The 22,691-nt window shown below is 41.2% G+C and overlaps 1 pseudogene across 1 annotated transcript; it reads right to left on the bottom strand.

The window, feature by feature from the left end:
* Positions 1–8,478: 8,478 nt before the first annotated feature.
* On the bottom strand, positions 8,479–20,630 carry LOC309610720 (phosphatidylinositide phosphatase SAC2 pseudogene; annotated as a pseudogene). Its single transcript has one exon. The product of its transcript is annotated as a phosphatidylinositide phosphatase SAC2 pseudogene (transcript).
* Positions 20,631–22,691: the final 2,061 nt, after the last annotated feature.

The following is a 22,691-nucleotide window of genomic DNA, read 5'->3' as shown; positions in this document are numbered from 1 at the left end:
TTTATCCCTCACCTTCAGAAGCAAGGGTTAGAGAGGTAACACTTCCAACTTTTCTTTGTCTCTGTCTTCCATAGCAGTGGTTCTCAAAAGTGGTTGTATATTAGAATCATCCAGTGGCGCTTTTAGAAAATCTTGATACTTAGGCTGCTCCCTACACCGATTAAAGCAAAATCTCTGGGGAAAAGACCCAGAACTAGATTTTTTAAACCGTAATCACTTGGCAGATGAGGCTTATATAATATAAGCAATGCAGTACTGATGCCTGGATCACACTCCCATAAATGCTGAAGTAATTGACCTTGGGTGTGACTGGAAGGCAGGGGTTTTAAAAGCTCCCCAGATAATTCTAATATGGAGCCAACTTTGAGACCTACAGTCCTAGCAGTGTCCTTAGTCTCTGGTTCATAGAACAGTTCTTTAGGAACTGAAAATGCATGGCAGTAATGGAAAGTTACACCTTCAGTGTTGCATGGGAAGCAGGTGGGGAAATCTGCAATTCAGATCATATGGCCTCGTTTTGCAGGCCGGGGAACTTGGTACTAATTTCATTTGTCGGATGCAAGAATATCACTTACACACCTGCCCCAAGTTTTTCCCTCTCACAAACTGTATCATAACCCTGGTTATAGTTCACAAGGATCCATAGCTTGGTAAATACAAAGTAGGCCTCAGATGCTGAAGGCTGGTAACTTGGAAGCTGCTGACAGAAGCAGCCCATATCCCTCTTCATTGCACTGTCCTTGGTGCTGACTCTGGTAAGGAAAGCAGTGCCTCTACATCTTGTTGATTTCTCTGTTTTGACTTTAGGAATTAATGGTGTTTCTTTGCTTAACTTACAGAAATTAATGGTGTTTACACTGGTGAGGGAAAATTAATGCTATTGCATTGTTATGAAACACAAAGTAAGGATAAGAAATATTTAGGTTAGTAATCAAGAACATATCTTCTGATGAGTTTGACTTGCCCCCTTTTAGCTAGTTTTATGCATGGCTGCTTCCTAAGACTGCCCAGTGGGTTACAGCTGACAGAAAGGAACCAAAAATTATGATCACTTTACTGAGGCATGGCAAAGCTGCACACGGGTGGAATGGAACAGTGAAACAAACCCACGGTGGGATTTCTTTGTTCTCAGCATTCATTCTGGGCCTCCCTTTGTAATTTGCCTTTTGAGCATCTTAGAATCAGTTCTTTTTGTACCTAAATTTTTTCTTGTTACTCAGCTACTATGGTTTTACTGTTTGATGTCTCCCTAATTGTCATCCTTTCTGGACTCAAGCCTGATCTCTCTCAGGTACTTGATTTTGCAAAACCCAAAGCCTTCAACCTTGTTGCTGTTGGGCAAACACTTACAAAGCAATATCATAACATACTCCCTTAATAACACAGTACTCTGTTTCAGATAATTAGAATATACATTTCTTGCCTAGTCCTTTACTCCTTCTAACCAGCCCACCAAAATGATAGTCTTTATCATAGTGGAGTTCTGTTAGTCACATCTCAGTGGTTTAACCAGCCAAATGTTTACGTCATACTCATGGACCATGTTGATTGTTGGTTGACTAGGTTCTGTTCTGCTTTGTCTACTCCCAAACTCAAGGCATTAGAGCAGCCACTGTCAACAATATTGTCAGTATCTGTGGCAGAGGGGAAAATAATGTAGAAAGTTATGGACTAGCTCTGTTATCACTGGTCACATTTCACTGGCTAAAGCATGTTGTAAGATCATGCCTATTTCAAGGAGACAGAGAGGGACCTTCAAGGTGGCAGAGGAGTAAGACGTGGAGATCACCTTCCTCTCCACAAATACATCAGTAATACATCTACATGTGGAACAACTCCTACAGAACACCTACTGAACGCTGGCAGAAGTCCTCAGACTTCCCCAAAGGCAAGAAACTCCCCATGTACCTGGGTAGGGCAAAAGAAAAAACAGAGACAAAAGAATAGGAACAGGACCTGCACCAGTGGGAGGGAGCTGTGAAGGAGGAAAGGTTTCCATACACTTGGAAACCCTTTGCGGGCGGAGACTGCAGGTGGCAGAGGTGGGGAGCTTCGGAGCCACGGAGGAGAGTGCAGCAACAGGGGTGCGGAGGGCAAAGCGGAGAGATTCCTGCACAGAGGATCGGTGCCGACCAGCACTCACCAGCCCAAGAGGCTTGTCTGCTCCCCCGCTGGGGCGGGCAGGGGCTGGGAGCTGAGGCTCGGGCTTTGGAGGTCGGATCCCAGGGAGAGGACTGGGATTGGCTGTGTGAACACAGCCTGAAGGAGGCTAGTGCACCACAGCCAGCTGGGAAAGAGTCCAGAAAAAGTCTGGAAATGCCTAAGAGGCAAAGGACCATTGTTTCAGGATGCATGAGGAGAAGGGATTCAGAGCACCACCTAAACAAGCTCCAGAGATGGGCACAAGCCACGGCTATCAGTGCAGACACTAGAGATGGGCATAAAATACTAAGGCTGCTACTGCAGCCACCAAGAAACCTGTGTGCAAGCACAGGTCACTATCCACACCTCCCCTCCCGGGAACCTGTGCAGCCCACCACTGCCAGGGTCCCACGATCCAGGAACAACTTCCCCGAGAGAACACACGGCAAGCCTCAGGCTGGTGCAATGTCACGTTGGCCACTGCCGCCGCAGGCTCGTCCCGCATTCTGTACCCCTCCTTCCCCCTGGCTTGAGTGAGCCACAGTCACCTAATCAGCTGCTACTTTAACCCCATCCTGTCTGGGCAAAGAACAGACGCCGTCAGGCAATCTACACGCAGAGGCGGGGCCAAATACAAAACTGAACACCAGGAGCTGTGCGAACAGAGAATAGAAAGGGAAATTTCTCCCAGCAGCCTCAGGAGCAGTGGATTAAATCTCCACAATCAACTTGATGTAGTCTGCATCTGTGGAATACCTGAATAGACAACGAATAATTCCAATATTGAGGCAGTGCACTTTGGGAGCAAGTGTAGACTTGGAGTTTGCTTTCTGCATCTAATTTGTTTCTGGTTTTATGTTTATTTTAGTTTAGTACTTAGACCTTATTATCATTGGTAGATTTGTTTATTGATTTGGTTGCTCTCTTCCTTTTTTTTTTAATATATATATATTTTTTCCTTTTTCTCTTTTGTGAGTGTGTATGTGTATGCTTCTTTGTGTGATTTTGTCTGTATAGCTTTGCTTTTACCATTTGACCTAAGGTTCTGTCTGTCCCTTTTTGTTTTTATTTAGTATAGTTTTTAGCGCTTGTTATCATTGGTGGATTTGTTTTTTGGTTTGGTTGCTCTCCTCTTTCTTTTCTTTTTATTACTTTATAACTTTTTTATTTTTAATATTTTTTTATCTTTTATTTTAATAACTTTATTTTATTTTATTTTAGTTTCTTTCTTTCTTTCTTTCTATCCCTATTCTTCTGAGCTGAGTGGCTGACAGGGTCTTGGTGCTCCGACCAGGTGTCAGGCCTAAGCCTCTGAGGTGCGAGAGCTGAGTTCAGGACATTGGTCCACGGGAGACCTCCCGGCCCCATGTAATACCAAACAGTGAAAGCTCTCTCAGAGATCTCCATTTCCATGCTAAGACCCAGCTCCACTCAATGACCGGCAAGCTTCAGCGCTGGACACCCTATGCCAAACAACTAGCAAGACAGGACACAACCCCACCCATTAGCAGAGAGGCTGCCTAAAATCATAATAAGTTCACAGGCACCCAAAAACACACCACCGTATGCAGTCCTGCCACCAGAAAGACAAGATCCAGCCTCATCCACCAGAACACAGGCACCAGTCATCTGCACCAGGAAGCCTGCACAGCCCACTGAACCCACCTTACCCACTGGAGGCAGACACCAAAAACAACAGGACCTACAAACCTGCAGCCTGCGAAAAGATCCCAAACACAGTAAGTTAAGCAAACTGCGAAGACATAGAAATACACAGCAGATGAAGGAGCAAAGTTAAAATCGCACCACACTAAACAAATGAAGAAGAAATAGGCCACCTATCTGAAAAAGAATTCAGAGTAATGATAGGAAAGATGATCCAAAATGTTGGAAATAGAATGGCAAAAATGCAAGAAACGTTTAACAAGGACCTAGAACTAAAGAGCAAACAATGATGAACAACATAATAAATGAAATTAAAAATTCTCTAGAAGGAATCAATAGCAGCATAACTGAGGCAGAAGAACGGATACGTGACCTGGAAGATAAAATAGTGGAAGTAACTACCACAGAGCAGAATAAAGAAAAAAGAATGAAAAGAATTGAGGACAGTCTCAGAGACCTCTGGGACAGCATTAAATGCACCAACATTCGAATTACAGGGGTCCCAGAAGAAGAAGAGAAATAAAAAAGGGACTGAGAAAATATTTGAAGAGATTATAGTTGCAAACTTCCCTAATATGGGAAGGGAAATAGTCAATCAAGTCCAGTAAGCACAGAGAGTCCCAAACAGGATAAATCCAAGGAGAAACATGCCAAGACACATATTAATCAAACTATCAAAAATTAAATACAAAGAAAAAATATTAAAAGCAGCACGGGAAAGGAAACAAATAACATACAAGGGAATCCCCATAATGTTAATGGCTGATCTTTCAGCAGAAACTCTGTAAGCCAGAAGGGAGTGGCAGGACATATTTAAAGTGATGAAAGGGAAAAACCTACAACCAAGATTACTCTACATAGCAAGAAGCTCATTCAGATTTGACAGAGATATTAAAACCTTTACAGACAAGCAAAAGCTAAGAGAATTCAGCACCACCAAACCAGCTTTACAACAAATGCTAAAGGAACTTCTCTAGGCAGGAAACACAAGAGAAGGAAAAGACCTACAATAACAAACCGAAAACAATTAAGAACATGGTAATAGGAACATACACATCAATAACTACCTTAAATGTAAATGGATTAAATGCTCCAACCAAAATACATAGACTGGCTGAATGGATACAAAAACAAGACCTGTATGTATGCTATGTACAAGAGACCCACTTCAGACCTAGAGACACATACAGACTGAAAGTGAGGGGATGGAAAAAGATATTCCATGCAAATGGAAATCAAAAGAAAGCTGGAGTAGCAATTCTCATATCAGACAAAATAGACTTTAAAATAAAGACTATTACAAGAGACAAAGAAGGACACTATATAATGATCAAGGGATCGATCCAAGAAGAAGGTATAACAATTGTAGATATTTATGCACCCAACATAGGAGCACCTCAATACATAAGGCAAATACTAACAGACATAAAAGGGGAAATCGACAGTAACACAATCATAGTAGGGGACGTTAACACCCCATTTCACCAATGGACAGATCATCCAAAATGAAAATAAATAAGGAAACACAAGCTTTAAATGATATATTAAACAAGATGGACTTAATTGATATTTATAGGGCATTCCATCCAACAACAACAGAATACATTTTCTTCTCAAGTGCTCATGTAACATTCTCCAGGATAGACTATATCTAGGGTCACAAATCAAGCCTTGGTAAATTTAAGAAAATTGAAATTGTATCAAGTATCTTTTCCGACCACAATGCTATGAGACTAGATATCAATTATAGGAAAAAATCTGTAAAAAATACAAACACATGGAGGTTAAACAATACACTACTAAATAACCAGGAGATCACTGAGGAAATCAAAGAGGAAATCAAAAAGTTCCTAGAAAAAAATGACAATGAAAACACGATGACCCAAAACCTATGGGTTGCAGCAAAAGCAGTTGTAAGAGGGAAGTTTATAGCAATACAATCCTACCTTAAGAAACAAGAAACATCTCAAATAAACAACCTAATCTTACACCTAAAGCAATTAGAGAAAGATGAACAAGAAAACCCAAAGTTAGCAGAGGAAAGAAATCATAAAGGTCAGATGAGAAATAAATGAAAAAGAAATGATGGAAATGATAGCAAAGATAAATAAAACTAAAAGCTGGTTCTTTGAGAAGATAAACAAAATTGATAAACCGTTAGCCAGACTCATCAAGAAAAAAAGGAAGAAGACTCAAATCAATAGAATTCGAAATGAAAAAGGGGGAGTAACAACTGACACTGCAGAAATACAAAGGATCATGAGAGATTACTACAAGCAACTATATGACAATAAAATGGACAACCGGGAAGAAATGGACAGATTCTTAGAAAAACACTACCTTCTGAGACTGAACCAGTAAGAAATAGAAAATATAAACAGAGCAATCACAAGCACTGAAATTTGAAAGCACTGAAATTGAAACTGTTATTAAAAATCTTCCAACAAACAAAAGCCAAGGACCAGATGGCCTCACAGGCTAATTCTATCAAACATTTAGAGAAGAGCTAATACCTATCCTTCTCAAACTTCCAAAATACAGCAGAGTGAGGAACACTCCCAGACTCATTCTATGAGGCCACCATCACCCTGATACCAAAACCAGACAAAGATGTCACAAAAAAGGAAAACTACAGGCCAACATCACTGATGAACATAGATGCAAAAATCCTCAACAAAATACTAGCAAACAGAATCCAACAGCACATTAAAGGGATCATACACCATGATCAAGTGGGGTTTATCCCAGGAATGCAAGGATTCTTCAATATACGCCAATCAATCAATGTGATACATCATATTAACAAACTGATGGATAAAAACTTTATGATCATCTCAGTAGATGCAGAAAAATGTTTTCATAAAATTCAACACTTATTTATGATAAAAACCCTGCAGAAAGTAGGCATAGAGGGAACTTACCTCAACATAATAAAGGCCATATATGACAAAACCACAGCGAGCATTGTTCTCAATGGTGAAAAACTGAAACCATTTCCACTAAGATGTGCAACAAGACAAGGTTGGCCACTCTCACCACTATTATTCAACATAGTTTTGGAAGTTTTAGCCACAACAATCAGAGAAGAAAAAGAAATAAAGGAATCCGAATCAGAAAAGAAGAATTAAAACTGTCACTGTTTGCAGATGACATGATACTTTACAGAGAAAATCCTAAAGATGCTACCAGAAAACTACTAGAGCTAATCAATGAATTTGGTAGAGTAGCAGGATACAAAATTAATGCACAGAAATCTCTTGCATTCCTATACACTAATGATGAAAAATCTGAAAGTGAAATTAAGAAAACACTCCCATTTACAACTTCACAAAAAGAATATCTAGGAAAAAAACCTACCTAAAAAGACAAAAGAGCTGTATGCAGAAAATTATAAGAAACTGATGAAATAAATTAAAGATGATACAAATAGATGGAGAGATATACCATGTTCTTGGATTGGAAGAATCAACATTGTGAAAATGACTATACTACCCAAAGCAATCTAAAGATTCAATGCAATCCCTATCAAACTACCAATGGCATTTTTCACAGAACTAGAACAAAAACTTTCACAGTTTGTATGGAAACACAAAAGACCCTGAAAAAAGCCAAAGCAATCTTGAGAAAGAAAAATGGAGCTGGAGGAATCAAGCTCCTGGACTTCAGACTATATTACAAACCTAGAGTAATCAAAACAGTATGGTACTGGCACAAAAACAGACATATAGATCAGTGGAACAGGATAGAAAGCCCAGAGATAAACACACACACGTATTGTCACCTTATCTTTGATAACGGAGGCAAGAATATACAATGGAGAAAAGACAGTCTCTTCAATAAGTGGTGCTGGGAAAACTGGACAGGTACATTTAAAAGAATGAACTTAGAACACTCCCTAATACTGTACACAAAAATAAACTCAAAATGGATTAAAGACGTAAATATAAGGCCAGACACTATCAAACTTTTAGAGGAAAACGTAGGCAGAACACTCTATGGCATAAATCACAGCAAGATCCTTTATGACCCATTTCCTAGAGAAATGGAAATAAGAACAAAAATAAACAAATGGGACCTAATGAAACTTAAAAGTTTTGCACAGCAAAGGAAGCCATAAACAGGACGAAAGAGAACCCTCAGAATGGGAGAAAACATTTGCCAATGAAGAAACTGACAAAGGATTAATCTCCAAAACATACAATCAGCTCATGCAGCTCAATATCAAAAAAACAAGCAACCCAATCCAAAAATGGGCAGAAGACCTAAATAGACATTTCTCCAAACAAGATACACAGATTGCTAACAAACGCATGAAAGGATGCTTAACATCACTAATCACTAGAGAAATGCAAATCAAAACTACGATGAGATATCACCTCACGACAGTCAGAATGGCCATCATCAAAATATGTACAAACAATAAATGCTGGAGAGGGTGTGGAGAAAAGGGAACCCTCCTGCACTGTTGGTGGGAATGTCAATTGATACAGCCACTATGGAGAACAGTATGAGGTCCTTAAAATTCTAAAAATAGAACTACCATACGACCCAGCAATCCCACTATTGGGCATATACCCTGAGAAAACCATAATTCAAAAAGAGTCATGTACCACAATATTCATTGCAGCTCTATTTACAATAGCCAGGACATGGAAGCAACCCAAGTGTCCAACAACAGATGAATGGATGAAGAAGATGTGGCACATATATACAATGGAATGTTAGCCATAAAAAGAAACAAAATTGAGTTATTTGTAGTGAGGTGGATGGACATAGAGTCTGTCATATAGAGTGAAGTAAGTCAGAAAGAGAAAAAGAAATACCATATGCTAACACATATATATAGAATCTAAAAGAAAAAAAAATTGGTTATGACGAACCTAGGGGCAGGTCAGGAATAAAGACGCAGATGTAGAGAATGGACTTCAGGACACAGGGAGGGGGAAATGTAAGCTGGGACAAAGTGAGAGAGTGGCATGGACATATATACACTACCAAATGTAAAATAGCTAGTGGGAAGCAGCCGCATGGCACAGGGAGATCAGCTCGGTGCTTTGTGTCCACCTAGAGGGTTGGGATAGGGAGTGTGGGAAGGAGACGCAAGAGGGAGGAGAAATGGGGATATACATATATATATATAGCTGACTCACTCTGTTATATAGCAGAAACTAACACACCATTGTAAAACAATTATACTCCAATAAAGATGTTAAAAAAAAAAAAAAAGGTGGCAGAGACATGTAATCTTAGCTCTGCCCAGAAAGAAAAATGGGGACATTTGGAGAACACATGGGAAATCGCGTTTTGGGTATTAGGATAACAGTTTACCCAGAAAAAACACTAAGGATTACACATAAAAATAGCTAAAAAAACACATTAGCTAAAGACACAGTTCTGAAAGCAGCACTCTAAAATGAGAGACCATATCAGGCATTCTTAAAGATGAAGTGAGGGTTAACAAGGTGAGTGTGGATTTGACCTTGGGAAAGAGGCCTAAATATTTAGGGCCCACATTAGAAGTTTGTCTATGTAATTAACACTTAAATTGAGAGCCAAAGAATAAAACTGCTGGATGCAATAAAAAGACAAGTTTGAAAACTACACTAATAGATGAAGTAATTGGGGCCCAGAAAGGGGAAGTGTTTTTTCCCCCTAGTATCCCAAAATGAGTAAGAGGCAGAACTAAACATAGAACCCAGTTCTGATTCTGGGTCCAGTGGTCTTTATGTCATATAGTAGTATTTGTCTTAATTTACTGATTCTAAAGAAAGTTTGAAAAAGTAGGTTCTCATGTTTTCCAACTATAACAGCTATGGACTCAGACTATGTAAACTTGAAAAAGGTTTTCTTCCAAGTGTTCTTTCTGACTCTGCTCTTTGGCTGAGGACACCATCCAATTTCTAATAGGACTTAGAATTCCTTGCTTATGGCTTCTAAGTATTAATTTGCAGTGTAGATTTTTCCCCTGCATTTTGTTTAATGGATGAATTAGGTTTGATCAACATTCTAGTAATGTCTTATAAAAATATAAGTTTAGAGTACATAATCCGGCAGCTTGTGAGAAAATCATTTTCAGGGGAAATAAATTCATCCCAGTCAGAAGATAGGATTAGTCAGGCTTGACCTGCCAAGTTGAATCAGACAGTTCTATAGCATCAGATGTTCCCGGCATTGACTTTTTAATGAGAAACGGGTCTGTAAGATCTGTTTTACTCCTCTGTAAAATATTTTATGAATTTGAACAAAGCTTTCCATCATTTAGATACTGTCAGGAGCTGAAGATGGGTTAGGCTGAGACCAAGTAAAAATTAGCTTTCGATGGCCTGGCCAGGGGGAACATGTCTAATTTGTTAACGTGCTGACCCTTTCTTCCCTAAGCCAAAAGGCTCAAAAGACCATACACTAGTAAATACCTTTTATAAAGAGAAGAAAAAGACCAAAGCAACCCAGCAGAAGCTCTTTGGAAAAAATCTCATAAAGTATGCAGTCCCTCCTGCTGGCGGGGGAGGGTTGGGAACAAAGCATCTGGGCCTCTTGGCTTTCATGTCACATCCACAGCTCCAGTCCTTAAATACAGCTTCGGGGCTTGACAACTAGAGTTGACTAGTTAAGTGGGTCGTAAGTTCCATCTTTAAATCACCCAGCTGTTCTCTTTTCTCAAGAATAAAATCAACCCAGCTGGTAGGTGGGAGTTTCCCACTGTGACCCAGGAAGCCAAGGTCTGGAGACAGGTGTGTAGGGGGAAAGTTGGGGAGGGAAGAGGGAGCAGCGAGGGGGAGGCAGGGACCTAAACCTTCTCCTGGTCTACTGGAGCACTGTGCTGGGGCTGCCTGCTGACAGGGGTGGAGGTGCCCCAAGTCGTTATTTGGAAGGAAGCTTATTTCTTGCTGTGCTCTGCAGTAGGGTAGGAATGGAGGGATGGGGCATAATAGGATCATTGAATGTTAGAGCTGGAAGAGGTCCCATGAACTGAGTCTAATCATTTTGGAGATGATGAAGCGGAGGTCCACAGGGGGACCTGCTTGGCCCATGGACACAATTGGAGCCTAGTTATTCTAACTCCACTGAGATCTCTTCTTTGTCTAATAACTCGCAAGGCAGTATGGGACAGATGCATACAATCCAGACCCTGGCATTAAAGACCCTGCAAGATCACTGGGGAGACAGTATAATAATATAAACAACTTATAATAAATAATGTTGCTAGGCACAGAAGTCCTTATTGCTATACCACCGAATATGCTGAATGTACCTGAACAAGGTACTTAACCTCTCTGTTTCTTGGGTGCTACCTCTGTAAGAAGATATTAAATATTTACATACACACAAATATAGGTAGTAACTAATAGAATTAAATATAAAAATTTAATATTTAGAGAACTTATGCTCATGGCCCTGGGGATGGGGAGAGAAGGTCTACAATTTACTTTGGAACTTTCCCCAACAGGGTTGTTCACAGATCAGAGAGAACGCTGAGGTTCTACTGTGGCATTTACCCTCTCCTGGCCCTCCCTCAAAACAGGGTCCTTCTCTGACCATCCGTCTTTGGGGTCTTACCTCTGATGTAGCCCCAATGTATTCCTTTGTGATAGACTCCCATACTGCCCTTACCCAAGACCTTGGTAAAGGAGTGTGTATCGCTCTCTCTTTGAAGCACACAGGTGACAACATAACTAGTCTACAGAGTGATCGGTGTTAGAAGGTGAGGGTCAGAGATGAAGTGGCTAATCTTCCTTGTCCTCCCCTTTGCAAGGTGACAAGTGATTTAGTGGGTACCTTTGTGGTCTAAGCCAAAAAATGAGACAAATGATAGTAACCGAGGACTATGTCTTGAGAACTCTGACAATCCTTTAAGGATTCCTGCATTGATTCAGTGAGTCCCCTTGTCTATATATAAACATTATGCAGACAGGTGTCGAATGGAGCCGGGAAACCTGGATTTTATTCTTCCCTCTGCCACAGCTGTGTGATCTTGGTGAGAACTTATCTCTCTGATTCCCAGTTTCTTCATCTTTAACAGAAGACAATTTTTCTTCTCTGTGTGACCTATAAGGTTGTTAAGGGAGCGTAATGAAATAATGTATGTGAAGGCACTGACTATAAAGAATATCACACCTGGGAGAAAAGGAACCCTCCTGCACTGGTGGTGGAAATGTAAATTAGTGCAGCCACTATGGAAAACAGTATGGAGGTTTCTAAGAAACTAAAAGAACTACCATATGACCACCAGTTGCACTCCTGGGTGTATATCTGAAAAAAGAGAAAAACACTAATTTGAAAAGATACATGGACCCCAGTGTTCATAGCAGCATTATTTACAATTGCCAAGATATGGAAGCAACCTAAGTGTCCATCAACAGATGAATGGATAAAGAAGATGTGCCATTTGCAGCAACTTGGATGGATTTGGAAGGCATTATGCTAAATTAAATAAGCCAGAGGAAGGCAAATACTGTGATGTCACTTATATGTGGACTCTAAAAAAAAAACACAGTAAACTAGTTAAAATTACAAAAAAGCAGACTCACAGATATAGAGAACAACCAGTGGGGAGAGGGAAGGGGGAAGGGCAATATAGGATTAGGGGATGAAGAGCTACAAACTATTATGTATAAAATAAGCTATACACAGGATATGTTGTACAACATAGGGAATATAGCCAATATTTTATAGTAACTACAGACTATAACCTTTAAATATTGTGAATCACGATATTGTACACCTGTAACATATAATGTACAGCAACTATCCTTCATTAAAAAAGGAAAAAGAATGACACATCTAAAGTATCTGTTATCATGGATGTTGGTGAAAGGGAACAAGGCTCACCCAGGGTTAAACTGCGGATGCTGAATGGGAACGTTCACAAAATAAGCCTGACTGTAACTCGGTAGTGACTTTTCTCAGGTCCATTTTCGGGTGGGGCGTGCCCCTAGAGCCTGCAGTGTGGGTGGGGAAAGCAACCAGATGGGAAGATTGATTGATATTTAGAACTCCCTTTCGTTTTCTCTCTACTCCTCATTCTCCCACCTCCCCTCCTCTACTCACTCATCCCGACCCCCTCTCATGTTTTTCCTCTCCTTCCCTCCCTATGTATTCTCCATCAACATCGATCATTGCCCGTATCAAGTTGCCCAGCTGGGCTGCAAAGTAAACCTCAGATGGATGTACCTCTGTCTCCCTGCACACGTGCTAGGAAAGAGCTGTGCACCACGGGGCAGGGGGCAGACTGCGACTGACCTGCTGCCCCGTGCTCACGAGTCCAATCTCCTCTCTGTGTCCCACACACACTGCCCTCCTCTGATCGTAGCACATGAATTGGGGCCACGAGGCAGCAGCTATGCATTTGGAGGAACAGCTGGCCCAAGCCTGCACTTGCCCGGATGCTACGACTGTGAAAGGATGTCTGAACTTCCCTTTCCGATGGAGGGCTTGACCCATGCGTGGTTTCTCTGGACAGCCCATCTTCTGACCAAAGCAATCAAAAACTGTGAAAGTCTAAAAAGGCTATTTTGAGGACTTGACCAGTAACCCCAGGCCTCCGGCCACGGAAGTGGTGGCAGAGAACCGCTGAAGTTGAAGTTCGAGGAATATACTCCCTGGCAGTTGAATACAGGACACAGAAACAGTCCTTCACAGGGAGGGGCATGATGGCTAGTCATGGTGTTTTGATGAAGAACAGCTGCGGGGGCATCCGAGGCTCTGCGGGACCCTTGCAGAGTAACTATTTTCAGGTGTGTTCTCAGGCAGAAAGAAGCAAAGGAGAACGTCTTTGACTTCTGCTTCTGGCAGGCAAACTGGCTGCAGTCAGGCGGGCCTCAGTTCTGCAACCGTCTTCCCTCCTAAACTTGAACTTCCATTTCAGCACAGTTCTGCCTGAGGATCACCTATTCAAACCAAAACAAACCTCTAAACAAAACCAAAACAGACAAAAACCAAACAGCAGGCAAAACCTAACAGTATTTCAACCTAGCATTTTCAGGTTATTGCTTTATTCGTCAAAGCATTTATTCTTTGTCCATCACATATTTGAGTTTTAAGATGTGCTGGGTACAGCATAAATAAACCAATACCTCTTGTCCCTGGTCTCACAGAGAGTGCAGCACGGGGGCTGGGGATGGGGGAAGCACATACGTAGTTCAGTGGACACTCAAGTGAGAATCCACATCTCAACACGTCGGGTGAAGTCACTCTGATTTGGGGCAGGGATCAGTTGTAGGAAACACATTTGAAATATGCAGTGTGTTACACTCAAATCTTAGGACTAATAGGTTGCCCCCTGCAAGGAGACTCTTTGAATCTGCTTTAATCAATGGATAAACTACTTGTAACTAGTTCATCTAGTTACAGGGCATGTTACAGGAATGAAAGTCCCAGGGTCTTGACAAGCCACCCTTTCTGAGAATGGGTTTAGAAACTTTCAATTGAAGGCGTGGGGTTTGAGTGGCTTTCAGGGGAAGTGCTTTGTGAGAGGGGGAGGAGTGTGGCATTGGCCCCAGCAATAGCAAAGCAGGAGGCAAACGTGTGCATCAGGGTTTGCACGTTAGGCAGGAAGCAGATGGCCCTGAGGAGTCCTGCCTCGTGATTCTCTGAGCTGGTTACAAACCCAATTATAGCAAGTAAACCACTCTGCTTATGAGGACGGCTCCTGTAGCTGCGGTGCACCCAGCCCCAGTACTGATCGGACAGAAGTGCCAATGAATCCTCTCTCACTTGGGAAAAGTTCGCTCAAGTCATCTGCCTCATGGCTAGATCCGATCACATACATTTCCCTGAACTCTAAGGGCATCAGCTATCTGGAGGCAAATCAAGTTGTTACAGCTTTAGAACAGAGAGAGGAGAGCTGAGATCAAGAAGTTACCGAAGTCTTTGGGGCAGTGGTCATCACCCTTTCTCCACCAAGGGAGAAACTTTTTCTTTCTCTTGCTCGTGTTCTAGCCCTGGGGGCAGCATTCTTGTGCTCTGCGTGCCCACAGTGGGTCCATGGGGATAATCAGCTTCCAGGCCCTGCCCTGTACCAGACTGAAGGTGTGTGAGGCCCTGAGGATGGCCGACTTCCTATAGCTTCTCAACTCCTGACGGCTGCAAGTGCCTGTACAGCGGCCCGTTGGTGGGTGAAAGGCTTCCTACCATGTTTCTCTCGGCCCAGCATTTTACACAGTGAAATCAGACTCAAGGGATGATCACTGCAGCTTTGCACATGAAACACAGTTGCAGGACACGGAAGAGAGAAGGAACGCTTCCCTCTCACGTTGGAAAGCAGAGAGAAGCTGATTATCTGAATGCGCACGTGCTTCATGTGTGGAACTCTGAGTGAAGCACTGTCCGTGCCGCCAGGCCCAGGGCAATCCCCCAGTTGGCTGATTCCTAGGGATGGAGGCTTTTGCTGGCTACAGACCTGCCATCTGGCCTCTGGAGCAATTTCAACAGCATCACTTATAAGTTATGTTTACTAGGACATGGCAAGAAGGGATTTCTGCTAGTCTGAGCCATGGCTGCAGCCAGGACCCACACCTAAGGCCATGCCTCTCACTACGCACAGCTGCGCAGAGCTTCCGCTCTGAGAAGGAACAGCAGGAACCCGGACAGATGCTCAGTGTGATCTCAAGAGTAGGGAATGGAAGAGAAGATCAATTTAAAGACGCGTGAACAAGGGGTGTGTCTGCAGCCATCCTGCTGCAAACTCCAGCAGCAGCCTGCCTAGCCTCACTCCAGAATTAGGGGGCATGAGGTGCTCTTTGTGATCGGAGTGGGGAGGCATTGGTTAGAGCCCACGTCTTCAGGTGCCGTGTCCCATGCCTGACTTTGCTGTCTACTCTCATAGGTACTCATTTCAGTTCAAGAAGCATTATTTAGGACCAACGATGTCCTGAGAACTGTGCTGGGTGATGAACAGGCCATCCTCCCTGACAACAGGAACCAACAGTCCATCACTTCCTTGCTTCTACATCAAAGAGGCCATATTCGGAGATTGATTTTTGTCCTAGAAAGATGTTCGTGACCATTTCCTTACTGGGAAATCCAAGGTGGTCTTGGCATTAATACAAGCTCTTTTGTCTCTTGCCTATTCTTTTCCGCCCAAGCGATTTCTGTGCTTATTATTTTTTTTTATTATTTTGTAATTTTTTCTGCCTAACCAGTTTCTATGATTTAAAAAGATATTTATCTATTTATTTATTTTACTGTCCAACCAGAAGTTTGACCACAAAGTTTCCCTTGACTCTTAGTCTTTATATCCTGATTTATGTTGGTTCACTTGTTTTCACTGCTGTTCTTAAAATCTTACTTAGGTCATTATTTCAAATAATAAAGGTAAAAAAATTATTCCTGACAGACAGGAGCATAGAAAGGATACATGTGCTATCAAATATTAATGTTGACCATATTTGCTTCAGCTGTTTTTAAAAAGATGAAATGTTACAGAGTCGAGCCTCTGTGCCTCCACCTAAATTGTGAACTCCTGCTTGCCTTGAAGACTGACCTATAACTCATAAAATGAGGAATAGCAGAATGGTCCTTTGCCTCCTCAATAGGGAGTCAAGAATCTTTATCCAGCTAATCTAAGGGTTCTTGATTCTGCTCTCAAGGCATTTCCCTCTTGTTGTCCTTTGACAGCTGTGCTTTGAGAGGGACAAAGACAAGGACACCAGTTCTTTAAGAAAAACAGAATACATTTCTAAAGACAGCTTCTTCAATACGTGGTGCTGGGAAAACTGGACAGCTACATGTAAAAGAATGAAATTAGAACACTCCCTAACACCATACACAAAATAAACTCCAAATGGATTAAAGACTTAAATGTAAGACCAGACACCATAAGACAGAGGAAAATATAGGAAAAACAGTCTCTGACATAAATCACAGCAAGATCTTTTTTGACCCACCTGCTAGAGTAATGGAAATAAAAACAAAAATAAACAAATGGGACTTAATTAAACTTAAAAGCTTTCGCACAGCAAAGGAAACCATAAACAAGACAAAAAGACAACCCTCAGAATGGGAGAAAATATTTGCAAATGAAACAACAGACAAAGGATTAATCTCCAAAATATGCAAACAGCTCATGGAACTCAATATCAAAACAACAAACAATCCGGTTAAAAAATGGGCAGAAGACCTAAATAGATATCTCACCAAGGAAGACTTACAGATGGCCAAGAGGCACATGAAAAGATGCTCAACATCACTAATTATTAGAGAAATGCAAATCAAAACTACAAGGAGGTATCACCTCATGACAGTCAGAATGGCCATTATCAAAAAATCTAGAAACAGTAAATGCTGGAAAGGGTGTGGTAAAAAGGGAACCCTCCTGCACTATTGGTGGGAATGTAAATTGATACAACCACTATGGAAAACAGTATGGAGGTTCCTTAAAAAACTAAAAATAGAACTACCATTTGACCCAGCAATCCCACTACTGGGATATACCCTGAGAAAACCATAATTCCAAAAGAGGCATGTACCACAATGTCCACTGCAGTACTATTTACAATAGCCAGGACATGGAAGCAACCGAAGTGTCCATCAACAGATGAATGGATAAAGAAGATGTGGCACATATATACAATGAAATATTACTCAGCCATAAAAAGAAACGAAATTGAGTTATTTGTAGTGAGGTGGGTGGACCTAGAGTCTGTCATACAGAGTGAAGTCAGAAAGAGAAAAACAAATACTGTATGCTAACGCATATATGTGGAATCTAAAAAAAAAAAAAAATGGTACTGATGAACCTAGTTTCAGGGCAGGAATAAAGATGTAGACATTGAGAATGTACTTGAGGACATGGAGTGGTAGGAGGAAGCTGGGGCGAAGTGAGAGTAGCACTGACATATATACACTACCGAATGTAAAATAGTTAGCTAGTGGGAAGCAGCAGCATAGCACAGGGAGATCAGTTTGGTGTTTTGTGATGATCTAGAAGTGTGGGATAGGGAGGGTGGGAGGGAGATGCAAGAGGGAGGGCACATGGGGACATATGTATGCATATGGCTGATTCACTTTGTTGTACAACAGAAACTAACACAGTACTGTGAAGCAATTATCCTCCAATAAAGAGCTATTAAAGAAAAAAAAAGAATACATTTGTATAATAATGTTTCACTCCAAATAAGGTGAATGCAGGAAGCAAACTAGTAGTTGAAATATTACTGCCTAGTTTCTTTCTGTTTTTTTTTTCTTTTTAAATTATAATGATATTTTATTTTAAATAGTCACAACATCTGACACTTCAAAAAAAGATACCACTAATAAATAACAAAAGTGGAAATATCAAAGTTACAACAATGTTTAGCTGAGAATCACTTCAACAGAGTAAGGCTCTAAAGATATCAGACAAACCAATACTTGTTTGGAATAAGGTGTACAACTTTCTTACTGTATAGGCTTACAGACAAGGCCCTGGTTCCACGTGGTCAAGGTTACAGTCATAAAACCTAAAGTTTTAGCACAGTTGTGTTTCAGACTAAATTTTCAACAGTTGTACTTGTCTACACAGGATGTTATGGACTGCCCCCTGCAAAAAATTACAACTTGAAAGACTTCTTTCAAGCATTACCGGTATCCAATATGTATACATTCTTAACATTTCTGCAAAGAGAGCAAAATTAATAGGTGCTGGTATTAACATCTGACATCTCAGGTTTTATGACTGACAAGTCTTAATGCTCCTAGACTTTGGGGTGTACAAGGTAGCAGTATTTTAAATTTAAGTAGAATGTGGGGAAAATTAGGATCAAATGGGCATTCATTTCTTGACTGTAGTGCCATTAGCCCTCAATTAACTCTTTATAGGGAATGGTTAAGCCATCAAAAACGAAACCAATAGTTTTTATATTAAAATGCTTCTCCATACTAGTAACACTTTGAAGTCACTGAAAACTAAGTATATACCTTGAAATGAACTGACAGAACAAAAACAAATTATGAAAAATGCTAATCACCTAAATGGATCCATGTCCACCCTTTGTGTCTACTTCATACATTCTACCCACCCACACCACTCCAAAAAAGGTTCAGGTTATTACGTCCCAAAATAATCTATTCCTGAATTACTTTTAAAGAGACAAACTGCTCTGTAGTGTATAAGCTACTTCGGTCTACACATTCTAGAATGATGCACTTCCATTGTCCTAACTCTCAAATTTGGAAATCTCCTCAGGTTCAGTTTCCTTTTAAAACCTTTCCAAATAAACATAATTAGAATTTGTGATCCCTAGATTCAAAGACAGTACAGGTTATATGACACCTCCTTTTTTTTTTTGGATTAAATAAAAGCCACAGGATTCTGAGTGGCTAAAAACTAAATCTGAATTATTTGTGTCTGCATTGAGTAAACATATTTTTAAGTTCATTCTGCTGGACCTCATTAACTACTTCAGGTTCTTCAGGGCTCTTCTGAACCTTTGCCACGGCAAAGCTTATCCCCTGGGTTAATCCAGCTTGGGTAATATTAGCAACCTGGACCATGGAACTTCGAATCTTTGCAAAGGGAGAGACTGCTCTGTTGCTACAGCTCTCTGAGGGAGAAGGAGTTACGTGAAGCCCTCCCTCAAGTTCAAGTGTGCCAGATTCGGAGCCGGGGGTCTTTTGAGATACAACTGAATGCACTGGTTCACCCGACAAAAGCTGTGGGCCTGTTGCAGAAAAAGACACATCTAATTGAGATGGTTGAGAAGGTATCCGTTCCGTTGATTCAAATTGAATTTCTTCGTTAGAAACTTGATTGGTCATTTGATTTCCTTCCTCACTAGCCTGAGAAACAGACCTGGTTTCTGATAGCTGGGTCATTTTGTTTTGTGCATCTTGAACAAATCTGTGGCAATAAATATCCACGGGCTTGGCAAAGCCAGTCAATGTCGTTTATGTTGTCAGCAGAAGGACTTTTCTTCAGAGAAGACTCAGCCTTTTCCAAGCCCACTTTCATGAGCAATTGTAACCTCTGAAGGAACATGAATGCTAAAAACAGTGTTGCTAATAGACTGGGATCGACTGCCTAATCGACGTATTGAAGCAATAACACCACAGCTAGGAAGCACGTAGTCTACTGGCCCTGCATTCTCTAAAGAGTTAGCTAGCTGCCTGTCTTCATCAGACTTGGAATTTGTAAGGAATTCATCAGAGAGGTATGAGTCATTATCTGAAGACATTTCCCCATCTGACTGCCTGGGCTTTATTATCCATCATACTAGTGTTTTCCATGGTTTCAAGACAACTATCTGATTCCCAAAGATTTACTTTAAGTTTGGCTTTAGAGAGTTAACTTTCATTTCAGGTTTTGTAAAGTTCCCTAGCTTTCGTAGATTGCCAATATTTATATTGGATTTGGTCTGTTTCACTTTTTGATTTAGAGATGAAAATTTGCTCATTAAGTTTTTTTTTCCCTGGGCCAAAGAGCCTTGGTTTTGAGATCTGATGCCAATGATGTCTTCATGAGGCTTACTGCTCTTCCTCTCAAGCTTTCTCTCTGTTTTAGGTACATCTAATCCCATGGCTTGCTTGGTGATCTGCAGCATCTCTGCAGTGCACTGAAGGGTATCTTTTCCATCCTCTACTGGACTGCGCACTACAGCTCTCAGGGTGTGGAAATAGCCACTTGCTTCTTTATATCTGTAGTAAAGTCGCATGCAGGAGAACCTTGCCTTACCAAAAAGAGTGGGTTCAGGACCTATTTCAATTTTTTCCAGGTCTTCTGGACCTAGTCGTTGATACTGGTTTACTTTGTCAACTTCATCCTCATAGTAGGCTACGTAGTAGGCAGAGTTAGAAAGCAGCAACAGCATATCCACATCTCTGTGAGAAGCATCAATGAGGGTGCACTCTTAAAACTGCTGCTTGAGCCAAGCTATAAAAATTACCTCACGACACGTATTTTAATATGAAATAAATTCTAAACCTACTAATTAGTGTTACTTTATCCTAGCTTCTACTTTGACATTAATATTTGCATCGGTCAAACATGATCTCAGTCAAAAGCATTTTGTCCAGAACGAAAAGCACTTGGCACGTAACAGGCAGTCGAGAACAATGTCAGCCCTCCCTTCCCCGCCCCGCATCTTTACCGAAGTATAAGCTGCAGTAAATAGTTAATTTCCCTCCCCGCCACCCTCCACCCCACTTAAACAGAAAAAATTCCAAAAAAACAAAAAACCCACACTTTTTTTTTTAAACACGGACAAGAAAAAAAAGAAAACCGTTTTCAGGGCTTCCCGGCCACGCCTGCAGCTGGGAAGCAAGGGCTGTGCTCCTCGTTTTTCTCTTCCCGCCGGTCAGGCATCCCCTCCTTCCACGCGATGAACACGAACCGCATGCGGCCTCGCCACCGCCACAATGGTCGCATAAAAGCCACCGTCATCAGGGGACATTAACAGGAGGCTTTGGAAAAGCAGTAATTTACAGGACAAATACAACCCCATGGGAACTTTAACCGTAAGTCCTGCAGAAGGGAGAAAAGTCTTGAAAGTCTTCGCCATGCTGCCTGCCTTCGGGCTGGAGCTCGGCAGCGTTGCCCATGGCTTTCGCCGGCCGCTGGGCGGTCGGACGTTGCCTCTCGTCAGTCTGTCCGTCCGTCCGTCTGTCCACCAGGCGAAGCTCAGTCGGAGCCGCCTGCACCAGAGCTGACACCTGAAGCGACTGCGGAGACTGGGGGCAACTGCCTCTCTCTTTTTTTTAATTGAAGTATAGTTGATTTACAACGTTGTGTTAGTTTCAGGTGTACAACGTAGTGATTTAGTTACACACACACACCAATATATATACACACACATATATATATTCTTTTTCAGATTCTTTTCCATTGTAGGTTATTAAAAGATATTGAATATAGTTCTCTGTGCTCTGTGTTTATTTCATTTATTTTATACATACATTTAGTTCATTTATTTTATTTGTGGTGGTGTATATCCATTAATCCCCAACTCCTAATTTATCCCTCCCCCATTTCCCTGTTGGTAACCATAAATTTGTTTTTATGTCTGTGAGTCTGTTTCTGTTTTGTAAATAAGTTCACTTGTATCATTTTGTTTAGATTCCACATATAAGCAATATCATATGAAATTTGTCTTTTTCTGTCTGACTTACTTCACTTAATATGATAGTCTCTAGATCCATCCACGTTGCTGCAAATGGCATTATTTCATTCTTTTTTATGGCTGAGTAATATTCCATTGTATATATGTACCACATCTTTTTATCCATTTATCTGTCGATGGACATTTAGCTTGCTTCCATGTCTTGGCTATTGTAAGTAGTGCTGCTATATACATTAGGGTGCATGTATCTTTTTGATTTAGAGTTTTTTCTGGATATATGCCCAGGGGTAGGATTGCTGGATCATATGGTAACTCTATTTTTAGTTCTTTTAAGGAACCTCCATACTGTTCTCCATAGTGGCTAGTGCCTAGCCTCTTTTAATAAAAATCAGCTGATATTTTTGAGCCCTTAGTATGTGTTAGTCACTGTTCTGAGAGTTTAACATGCAATCTCACTTCATCTTCACAAGGGCTTTTTGAGGAAGGTATAGTTTTAAGCTCCATTTTACAGATGGAAAACTAGGGAGTACAGATGTTATTTGCCCAGAGCCCCACATTTAGGAAGTGATGGGCTGGGGTTCAATCCAGGCAGTCAGCCAACAGAAACTATACTATTAGCTAGAGATTTCTGTGAGTCCCTGAATGTAGGCATATGGGTAGTTCTGTACCCCATGATGTGACTTGATGGGCTGAGTGAAGGCCACCTGCCCATAACTTTCTCCTTGTGCAAGTGTCATGATGTTTCAAATCCACCGTATTGGTTTCCTAGGGCTCCCATAACAAATTACCACAATCTTAGCAGCTTAAAACACATTTGTTCTTTCATAGTTCTGGAGGATAGAATTTGGAAAT

This window comes from Balaenoptera borealis (assembly GCF_965194805.1).
Source record: "Balaenoptera borealis genome assembly, chromosome: 14".
NCBI lineage: Eukaryota > Metazoa > Chordata > Mammalia > Artiodactyla > Balaenopteridae > Balaenoptera > Balaenoptera borealis.
The sequence above is the reverse complement of the archived record's forward strand: the minus strand, read 5'-3'. Positions and strand labels throughout refer to the sequence as shown.